Source organism: Rhinolophus sinicus, chromosome 14 (genome assembly GCF_057876585.1).
Source record: "Rhinolophus sinicus isolate RSI-liver-muscle chromosome 14, RSI-T2T, whole genome shotgun sequence".
Taxonomy (NCBI): Eukaryota; Metazoa; Chordata; class Mammalia; order Chiroptera; family Rhinolophidae; genus Rhinolophus; species Rhinolophus sinicus.
In genome coordinates, this window is record NC_142514.1 from 40,321,302 (window position 1) to 40,331,589 (window position 10,288).

A 10,288-nucleotide genomic window follows, 5' to 3' on the forward strand; every position below is an offset into this window, starting at 1 on the left:
AAAATGGTTGTTGGTTTTTCACTTTCTTTTTTTTTTTTTTACGACTGTATCAGCACATCCTATTTGCAATGGGAGTCCAGGCAGTTCCTAAAAACTGGCTTTAGTCTATTGTGTTTGCTTCTTCTTTGAACCCAGTCAGATCAAGATAGTGGTGCCAAAAGAGATGAGTGAGCAGAGGAGAGATGCTGAAATGGCACTTAGGCACAACGGGGGGGAAAAATGGGTTTTAAAAAGACATTAACTGATCTTTAGGCCAGTGAGGCCCTGTTGAGGGGTAGTTTTCTGTGCTCTCTTCTGAGCTCCAAACTTTGTATTGATTTTCAAAATGACCCAAGATCATTGAAGAAAATTTGAAAAACAGAAAAATATAAAGAAGCATACACATACACACACATGTATACACATGTACACACATGTATACACATGTACACATGTCACAACCCATAAACCCATCATGTTAAGGTAATTATTGGGATAATTGTTATTAGTGTTTGGCATATATTTTATTCCAGTCGTATTTCTTGTAGAGTTGAGATCATGCTAGCTAATGATAAAATCTTATACCTTGCTTGAGTTTTTTGTTTGTTAGCTTTATTAAGGCATAATTGACATATCTTGCCTGTTTTAATTAACATTTTATCATAGGCATGTTTTGAAGAAAAACTTTAGTGTCTGCATAATATTCCATTAAATTGATGTATCAGTATGACCTAGCCCTTCTGTTGTGAATGTTTAGGTTAGTACCATTTTATGTTTTATTATGGATGGTTTTTCTTTTATGTGTTGGGCTGTTATAAATAATGCTACCTTGGACATGTATTTTGGCCCATTTTTTTCTAAGGAAATATCATATTCTTCCTTTCACATTTTGTATTCTTAAAACAACCCTCAGAATTAAGTAGTATTTACATGGAATAGATGAGGCTCCCAGAAGACAAGGGATAAAACAAATGAATCCAGAAACTAGAGGTGATGTCTGTTCAATGTAAGGAGAAAGTGTGGTCCTGTGGGTTCGATATAAGACAGATCTGAGTTTGACTCCCTGCTCCATTACTTACTGGTTGTGCAACCTTGGACAAGTCACGTGTGGTCCTATGAAACTCAATTCCAATAAATTTGAACCATGTAAAGATGATCTGAGGATTAGAGGAAATGTGCATTTAGTATACAGTTTGGTGTACAGCAGGGGCTCAAAAAATGAACACTATTATTTTTAACACTATGTGACGGCCGTCCCATCCTAGAATCAGCCACGTTAGATGTTCAAACACCCATCTGTCCAGCCAGAAGTTGAACCAGGTAATCTCTAAGTCACATTACAGGGAAAATGTGAGCCAGAGTTAGGAGCCCTGGACACAAGACCTCGTTCCATTACTTAGCAGCTGAAGTATAAGGACAAATGACTCACCCTTTCTGGACCTCAGTCACCTTGTCTGTAAAAACCGGGATAATAACAATGCACTCCTCACTGGGCTATCGGGAGACAGAGAGGAGATTATGGATGTGCAAGCACTCAGTATAACTCTACAACTTTCCAGCAAAGTCCATGAATTTTATGATTGTTATTCCAGCTCAATGATGCGATGACTCTCTGGGGTTACATGGAGAAAATACATTATGCTTCTGATAAAATTGCTGTTTTCCAGCCTCCACCACCCTTCACAGCAATCACTATGTTTTACAATGTTATTTAAAGAGAGAGCCAGCCTGGATGACGAGTGCATGCCTGGAGTTTGGCGGGGTTTTGGATGCTGCCTATGAAACTGTCTTTCATCTCCCAGGAATGTCTTTGGTATTTACAGAGCAGAGAGTGACTCTCTCCAGGCCTGGGCCAGAGACGTTGAGGACCCTTCCCCAGCCCCCTCACCTCTGGGTGTGGGACACTCACAGATTTTGGACAGCTGACCCTTTGGGCCGGAATGCAGGGAGCTTGGTCTGACACATCTTCCATCAATTTCTTCGGGAAAGAAAGATCCCAGAGGGGCAGCCTGCATTCATCCATCTGATATCAGCCATCCCGGTATCTCTGGGGTTTTATCTCTTCATTGATCGCAGCAACTGACTGGTACCCTTCACTCAAATGCCCCTTACACGAGGCCAGACATTCCTGATCCTCCATACTCAGACTTCCATCCATCACTTTGGAATAGACAGGAATTGCAACCAGAGGAAGAGGTGGCTGTAGCAGCTTCACCCCATAAATTCTGATTAGGTGTCTTCTTAGCAAACATTATCTTTCCTCCATTGAAGGCTAGAGATTTATATCAATCCCCCATGAATCTCCTTAAAGCAGAATTGGTCCGTTGAAAGCTCTGAAGGCAGGTACACCTGATCATAAAGATCAGTTCTGGCATTTACTTGTAATGTAAAGCAAGCTGTTATGTAGATGAAATACATGAGTCTATGTTAGTTAGACCCTTAGCTCACTCCCTAGGCCATAGTGAACACTGTAAAAGTTGGCTGTTACTTTGTTGTATTAGCTGAAGGATCTTGGGTAATTCACGAGCTTCAATTTTCTCATCTGGAAAAATGGATCCTCTGGAAAAGGTGGGTGAGAGGAAAGCAACAGGTTTCACACTCAGAGCAGACTAGGCTTATTTTCCATGACTTGCACTTAGTAAACTGTTTCTTTGGCGCAGTGTTTAAAGAACATCCGAGTTTCAGGTTCCTTTTCTCCAAAGTACAAATAACAATACTCATGTTTCAGGGCTGCTGGGAGAATGAAAGATAATATCAGAAAAATCCCTGGCATGAAGAGCAACTAGGACATTGTTTCTGATGGATGACGGGCAGAATGATTTCCACTTTAATTTTGAACGGCAGCAATTTAAATTTGGCACCTGAAGCCACTGCTTTCTTCAAAGGGTGGAACAGTGTAATCACCAGCCAGCATCTCAGCCAGCAGACACTGGGGTAGATGCTGTGGGTGCAGCTGATGGGCCCCATAAATTAAATCAGAACCAGGCTCAGATTACACAAGCAGCCACTAAATGCTTTGGTGGGGAGATGACCACGCTTCCCGCCGTCCCTCCCAGCGTCTCCCTGCTCTGGTCCAGGAGTGGAGTATTCCTCTAGACATGAATTCATGGAATAGCCAAAATAAAACAGACTTTTAGCTTCTAGTCTTCTTCCCATCCTCAACCCCCCCAGTGACCCTAGTCATTCATCACCTAAAAGCAGCCTTGTCACATGGCTCCCAGCTCAAAGAGCTTCAGTGGCTCCTTAATAGCTCCCAAATGAAGTTCAAATGTAAAGCATAAAGTTGGGTCTTCCAGAATTTTCTACCACTTATCCTGAGGAGAGCTCATGGTGTAATGGAGGCGGGGTCTCTGAACTAGGAGTCACACAGAACTAACTGAAGCCAGACCCATGTCATGCAGGGTCTAAACCGTGTGGAGCCAATTTCCAGGAAGAAATGAATGAATATTATTCCTGGGTACTACAAAATAAGAGCTGGCACTAGGCACTTCCGCATGTTAGGTCAGTTCATTCTCTCAGCAACTGATAAGAGGCAGAGATTCTTATTGTCTCTGTTTTGCAGCTGTGGGCACAGAGCTCAAGACCAAGCAACACAGGTGGAGTCTCTGAGCTCACTTCCTTGTGTGTAAAGTGGGACCCTAGGAACGCCTCCCCACAGGAAGCATAAGGGCTTCCTCCCCCAAACCTTGCAAGGTGCAGGGCTTTTGCCAACATCACCTCAGCTTGAGCATTGGTACCCTTTCTGGCCCCATCATCCTTTCTTCTGGATCTATAGCTAAGCTATAGAGACCAGCGTGGTGTCTGCAACTAGTATGGATTTAATAAAAGTCTGCAAATGTTTTTTGGAGCCTGGACTCTCATCATAAAGTAAGGAGCCGGCAACGCCCACCAGCCTTTGTTAGAGCAGGCCTGCCTGCTATACCTTCTCAAAGTTCTACTGCAAGTACATTGTGGCTCTTATACACATTGGGAACACAGAGGCTGTCGGGTTTGTGAGGGTAAGAACTATGTCTGATGTGCTCCTCACCATATCCTCAGTGCAGCTGATTTCTATGCACTGAGTGAACAGGTGGATGCATAGGACTGTTTTACCTGGCAGCACTGTGTGTGTGGTATGAAATACAACAGGAAGGAGCAGTGGAGAAAAGCCACGTAGGTTCACAGTGATGCAACCCAGAAACTGCTGGCCAAGGCCTGTCAACAGCTCCTGACAGTGATAAGGAGACTAAGGTAAAGGTCAGTTATGAGCTCCCAAGAGAGCAAAGGTTTAACCCTCAAGGACTTGAGCTCAAGTTTCACCTCTGCCCCAGCTCACATCGTATGACCTTGGGAGGTGCCATCTCCTTCCTGGTTTGTATCTTCCTCATCTGAGACATGAGGAGATGAGGTCAAGAAAAGCTCGTTACATGCTTTCAAGTCTAATAGTCACATTTCTCCACTGGCTAATTTCTCTTGCTCCAAACTTTAAGGACATTTTGAAAATAGCTGATGCACCAGAAACTAATACAGAATGTCAAGTACAATTGAAAAATAAAAAGTAAAAGGAAATAGTTGAAACGGCATCCTGAATATTTGGATATCAGAGGCAGGTACTGAACATAAACGCACGTTGACCAACCCCCGCTTCAGAATGGTGCAAAGATTTAGGATATAGACAATTCAAAAAGGAAGAGAGGCCCCAAAGATTAGGGTTAGGGTTGGTCATGCAATCAGAAGGGATTCCCAAGCACCTCTCTCCCATTCTTCTCCACCTCTGTTTTACACACACACACACACACACACACACACACACACACACCCCTCACCAAGTTAATCCTGTTACCCTCTGGACACCCCTCCAAAAAAAAAAAAAAAAACCACAAGGGGTTGCAAGAGGGAATTGCTCTTTACTCATTCCCTCCTCTCCAGGTTTTACTTTGTTCAAAGACTAGTTCAACTGAGCACTGAGCATCACCTCATCAAAATCCCCGGGAGTGGGGATAACACATCTGTTCAAATGCAGATGTCCCACGGAGCTCTTCCCAATCAGACACATCGCACACACTCCTCACCGCCCCTCCCCCACTTCTGATGCTCACTAAGGTTTGAGACGCCCATGTAAACGTGAAGCCCAATTTGAGGACTAGTCAAGCGTGCCAGGCACTGTATCTATATAGTAGAGTGAAGCGTATGAAATTGCCTATGTTTGACCATTTTTGACCTACAAAGGGGACATAGGGTTCAGCCTGAGCCACTGGCGTGTTTTATTTAAATCTCCGCACCACCCTTCACGTAGACATAGTTGCCCCTATCTGAGAGTAAAGCACACGAAACCCTGAGCGGATGCAATCCTGCTGAAGGACACGTGGTCAGGGGAAGAAAGAGGTGGGACTCCAACGCAGGTCTGCCTGTCCCCACCGCCCACGTATGCCCCTCTGCTCCTGAACTTTCCACCACCGCGCCTCAGAACAGCTGGAACACTAGACAGATGTGCAGTGTCAGCCACAGTGTCCCAGGTTGGCGCCACCTCTGGCTCAAAACAGGGCCGTGCGTTTGTCCCTCGAGGCCTGAGCTGTGTGCGCAAGTTTTCAGAAAGCTTTGTTTCTTGTCAAAAATTAAACTGATGTTTTTCCTGGAATGGCTTTTGGAAGGGAGCATGATTGCTGATTAAATATGAAGTGGTTTGAAACCTAAGTGTCTCTCTAAATAACGTAATGTTTACTCCTGACCAGGAAGGGGTGCCAAGGGGCTGTCTCCTTGGGGTTATTTACGTGTCCCAGCCTCCAACACCCAGTTTGCAAGTTGCTGCAGTGACCCTCTCTGGGTATGACAACCCCCCCGCCCCCAAGGGGTTGTGTCCTGAAGTGGCCTGAGGACTGGGAGGGAGTATGTCCCCAGAGCCATCATCTCTGCTGGCTGAACCCTCTGCCTGCCTGAAAACTGGCTGCACTGCTCCATGCCTGGAGCAGGAGACAGAGAATTACAGACACACACTTCCCTGCCATCTTAGCTTGGGGCCGGGAGCCCTAGCCTGCGAAGCTACAGAGGGAGCCCTAGAGGAGAGTAGAAGGGAAAAGAGAAGCTTTGTCTAGTAAGGCTTCCAATGAATTCCTCAAAGACCCCTCAATATTGGTCATTCCCTTGTTGCCATTTTATAAATAAGAAACACCAACACCCAGAAAAGTTAATGTTTTTCTCAGTTCACACAGGATTTGAACGCAAGACTGTCTGATTCCAAAACCCTGTTCATTTCAGGAGGTCGGGGGAGGGTGGGCGGCAGAAGGGAAAGGGGACTTATTTCATGCCAAGCACTGTGCTAGGTGACTTTCTCTCCATCATCTTCATTTTTTCTACCACTCCTACAAGGAAGGTATGCCCATTTTACAGTAAGAAAATGGAGGTTCAAAGTATCAGAGTATTTGTCTAAGCTCACACGTAGGTAACAAAGAATAGAACCAGGCTACAAACCCATTCTGGCTCTCACCTCCCACTCCCTCATTCTCCTCATTGACGGTAAGTCTCAAAGCCTGGGTCTTTCCCTAACCCGGCCACTAACTGGTGTGTAATTTGGAACAAATCCCTTGCCTCTCTCAACCTCATTTTTCCTATCTGTATCATGAAAAATCCTCAAGTGTTTCTCAAGTATTCATGAACATGAGACAACGGAGGCCCGTCAGAACAGTCTCTACATGTTGGAGAGGCGACCTGGCTCCCAGCTGGATTGTAAATAAATATTGTTTAAGAAACCGGCCCTTGAGCTGTCTTTGTATTGGGAAGAATATCTCAGAAGACACCAAAAGAGTTTATGTCGGTAATTAGGGAGAGGTTGGGAAGAAGACTGGGATATGGAATGTGTGGGAGAAGCAAGAACCTTCAAGAAATCCTTGGGCAGTCCCTGAAATAGCTCTTGTAACCACCTCACTGCAGCAGCGCAGGAACAGTGTGTGTGATTTGGGGCTTTGTGTGAAGTGATTCTGGACTTGCTTAGAAGGAGGGTGGTATTTTCTGCCCACCTGCCTGTAGCAAAGGCACTCCAGATATTATCATTCCCAATCTCTTCACTCTTTTCCACAGCCCCAATATCTGTAAGAGTCAGAGCTTCATGAATCCCTTGCGTGCATTCAGTTACGGGGCCCCCAGTTATAGTAGAGGCTACTGTAGACTGACCCCCAGAAAGGAAAGGAACTAGTTCATTGCAGTGAAATTGTATATATACCAGGCAGATATTCACTAGTCACAGGAACCTCTACCACAGTACATTTTGTACATAATGGTGATAAATAACAACCATGAAAAGGAGAATAAGGCCAATGAGAACAACAAGCAACACTTCTGCAGCTCTTTCTTTGTACTGAATTGCCCGTCCCTTTACATGCATTATGTTAATCCTCACAGCAACTCACTAAAATACGGATCGTTGCTGTGCCCATTTCCCCAACACAGCCCCCTGAGGCTCCAAGAGGTTGCATCATTTATACACAGAAGGCAACTGACAGACGGGGAACAGGAACCCTGGTCTGTTTGACGCGCACGCTTTGGCTGCTCTCCATTAAAGCAGGAGGGCTCCTGGAGGAACTGCGTCAACTGCCCAGTCGTCCCCCTTGTGAACTGGGTCACCTTGGTCAAGACATTTAACCCCTCTGCACTTCAGTTTCCTTATCTGTAAAATGGAGTTATACGGGAACCAAGAAGACTAAATCCACTCACGTATTTAGCCAGTGATTCCACAACCATTTGTGGGGCTTCCTCGGTGTATCAGGCACTGGGCTGGGTTCTGGGCATCAGGAACTCAAGGAGAATCTCCAAGAACAAGGACAAAAGACAAAGATGCTGTAAGTATTTCAAAAGGCAGCTTGTTAAACATTACGGCGTTAGAGAGCTGTTTGCACATCAGGAAGCACTGGGTAAATGATCCTTAATAAATAACTAAATAATAAATAAAACTATTATTATTATTATTGTTATTCATTGTAACATTAAAGGTTTACTGCCCTTCTGCATCACACTTTAGGGTTCTGCTTTTAGATCCTGCATCCCTCAGAAGAATCCTTGGACCAACAGGACTTGTACGTGCAGCTGATTTCAAAACTTGCGACACATTGGACTTTTAACCCTTCTGGAGCTTACAGCCTGGAAAATCCCAAAGGTGACTCAGACACTGCCAGGGAAAGTGATAAAGTCAATTTCTCTAAAGCCCTTGGATTCTACCAAGTCTGCAGCCACCCCCGTTCCAGAGCAAAACTGGCTAGAGCTAAAGCATGCAGACCTCTCACTCCCTGTGGCAGCTGAAGGAGATGGCACCCAGCTAGGTTGTCTCAGCATCCAGGTTCCACGTGTCACTTAGCTGTGTATCAGTTGTGGAACCCTGGGCAAGTCCCTCCAAGCTCAGTGTCCTCATCTATAAGGTAGGGATAGAATTGCCACCCTCTCTTCCCCCCAAGCCTGCTGTAAAAACTAAGTGGGAAAGTACAGTATTGTGCAATGATGTATCTGTAAGAGAAAATCCATTCATTCTCTATTTATTGAGCATACACTCTTGTGTCACAAGCTGACCATAATACCTGACAGTTACTAAGTAATAATTCCATATATCAAATTAGTTTATAATTCCATATATTAAATTCTATGTGTTAACTAAGTTAATATATGTAAAACATCTTCCTACTGCCACATATACTAGTTAATATTAACACTTAGATTTACATATATTAATTTAGTTAATATATGGAACTATAAAAATACATAGTTTTAGATATATTATAATTAATTACATATATTAATTAACATTTACAATAACCCTAGAGGTAGATATTTTCTGTATCCCCATTTCACAGATGGGTGACTGTTCATATAGAGGTTAAGTGATTTGCTTAAGGCTTCAGACACAGCTGCTAAGTAAACAGCTGGACTATGAACCCAAGCAGAACAGCTCCTTAGCATCTGTGCTCTTAACCTCTCTATGTACTGCCTCACCCTCCATGGGCAAGATGTGGTTCTTGCCTTCAGGGGCTTCACAGTTTGGTAGGAAAGAATGACAAGTAAGCAGATAATTACAGCATAGTATGATATAAATTACAAGGGGCTACTGGTGCCAGAGGAGCTCCTGCTGCAAGGGGTTATCAAGGAAGGCTTCTTAGAAGAAGTGTGTATGGAATAACAAAGTTATCCTGGCTGAAGCACCAGTTGTGGGACAGCTCTGGGATGAGCAATAGGCTAGTGCATGTGAATAACGGAGAGAAGTGGGATCCTAGGGTGCAAGGGGAGAGGTCAGCTGGAGTGGGGCACAGAGGGCGTATAGGTACGCTGTATCAGGCTGGGTCTCAGCAGAAAGGGATGGCATTCTTATCCAAATGATTCAAGAAAAGTTTAAGAAAGGAACTTTACACGAAGTGTGGACAGGGAGTAGGAAAAGTAATAATGGATGCGGCAGTATTTCAGGCTAGTAACCATTACCACCCTGAAGCCTAAAGGGATGAAAAGAGGAAGGGGCTTAGGGAAGATTGTGACTGGAGCTGTGGCTTTTGGGAGAGGGATACTGGCCTCCATGGGAACCTGGAAGGAGGGGAGCCAGAGGTCAATGCTCTGACCACTCTCCCCGCCCTCCCCATCTCTTGGGACTTCATTGGCCGAACCCAACTGAAACATGAACGTAAATGGCCCCATTGAAACACTCAGTATGGATCACGGTCATGGGCCCAGAGAAGGGTGGAAAAGAGAGGATGGTGGACCTGCAGGGGTAAATTGTCCAGGAGGTTATTTATCCTGAGGACTATGGGGACCCACTGTAGTGACTCTATCACATCTCCATTTTAGAAGGATGGCTCTGCTCACAACACAAAGGAGAATGAAAGCAGCAGTGAGTCTGGAGGCAGCAAGACCAGTCAAGAGGTTGTGGCAGATGTCCTGGTGGGAGGGGTGTGGGCCTGGATCATGGCAGTGGGGTTTAGGTTAAAGTTCAGGTCATTAGGTAAGGCCTTCCCAAACCTCAGAAAATTGCAAATCTTTCCTCTTCCTCTCTTTCCACTGTAACACACCTCACAGGAACACGCATATACAAATGTACACGTACCACTACCCCCATCACCAGTCCATGTGTCCTAATCCTGTCACAGGCTACGTCATCTGTTCCTCTGATTCAGACTCAACTTATGCTCATCAAGCAACCCCAGTACAGCTGACACTTTACCACGATGTTATTTCATTCACATGCTCCACAGCAACGATCTGTGACCTGGGCACTATGCTCGCATCTCACAGACGTGTAACAAGAAGGTCAGACGAATCCAGAGGCTTGTTAAGGGTTCCCACAGCAGGCAAGTGGTATAGACAG

The 10,288-nt window shown here is 44.8% G+C and overlaps 1 long non-coding RNA gene across 1 annotated transcript; it reads right to left on the reverse strand.

The window, feature by feature from the left end:
- Positions 1 to 529: 529 nt before the first annotated feature.
- LOC141572373 (uncharacterized) lies at positions 530 to 8,352 on the reverse strand. Its single transcript, XR_012497734.2, has 3 exons — positions 8,225 to 8,352; positions 7,666 to 7,758; positions 530 to 2,709 (listed from the first exon to the last, which is right to left on the reverse strand). It is a non-coding gene; the product is annotated as an uncharacterized LOC141572373 (long non-coding RNA).
- Positions 8,353 to 10,288: the final 1,936 nt, after the last annotated feature.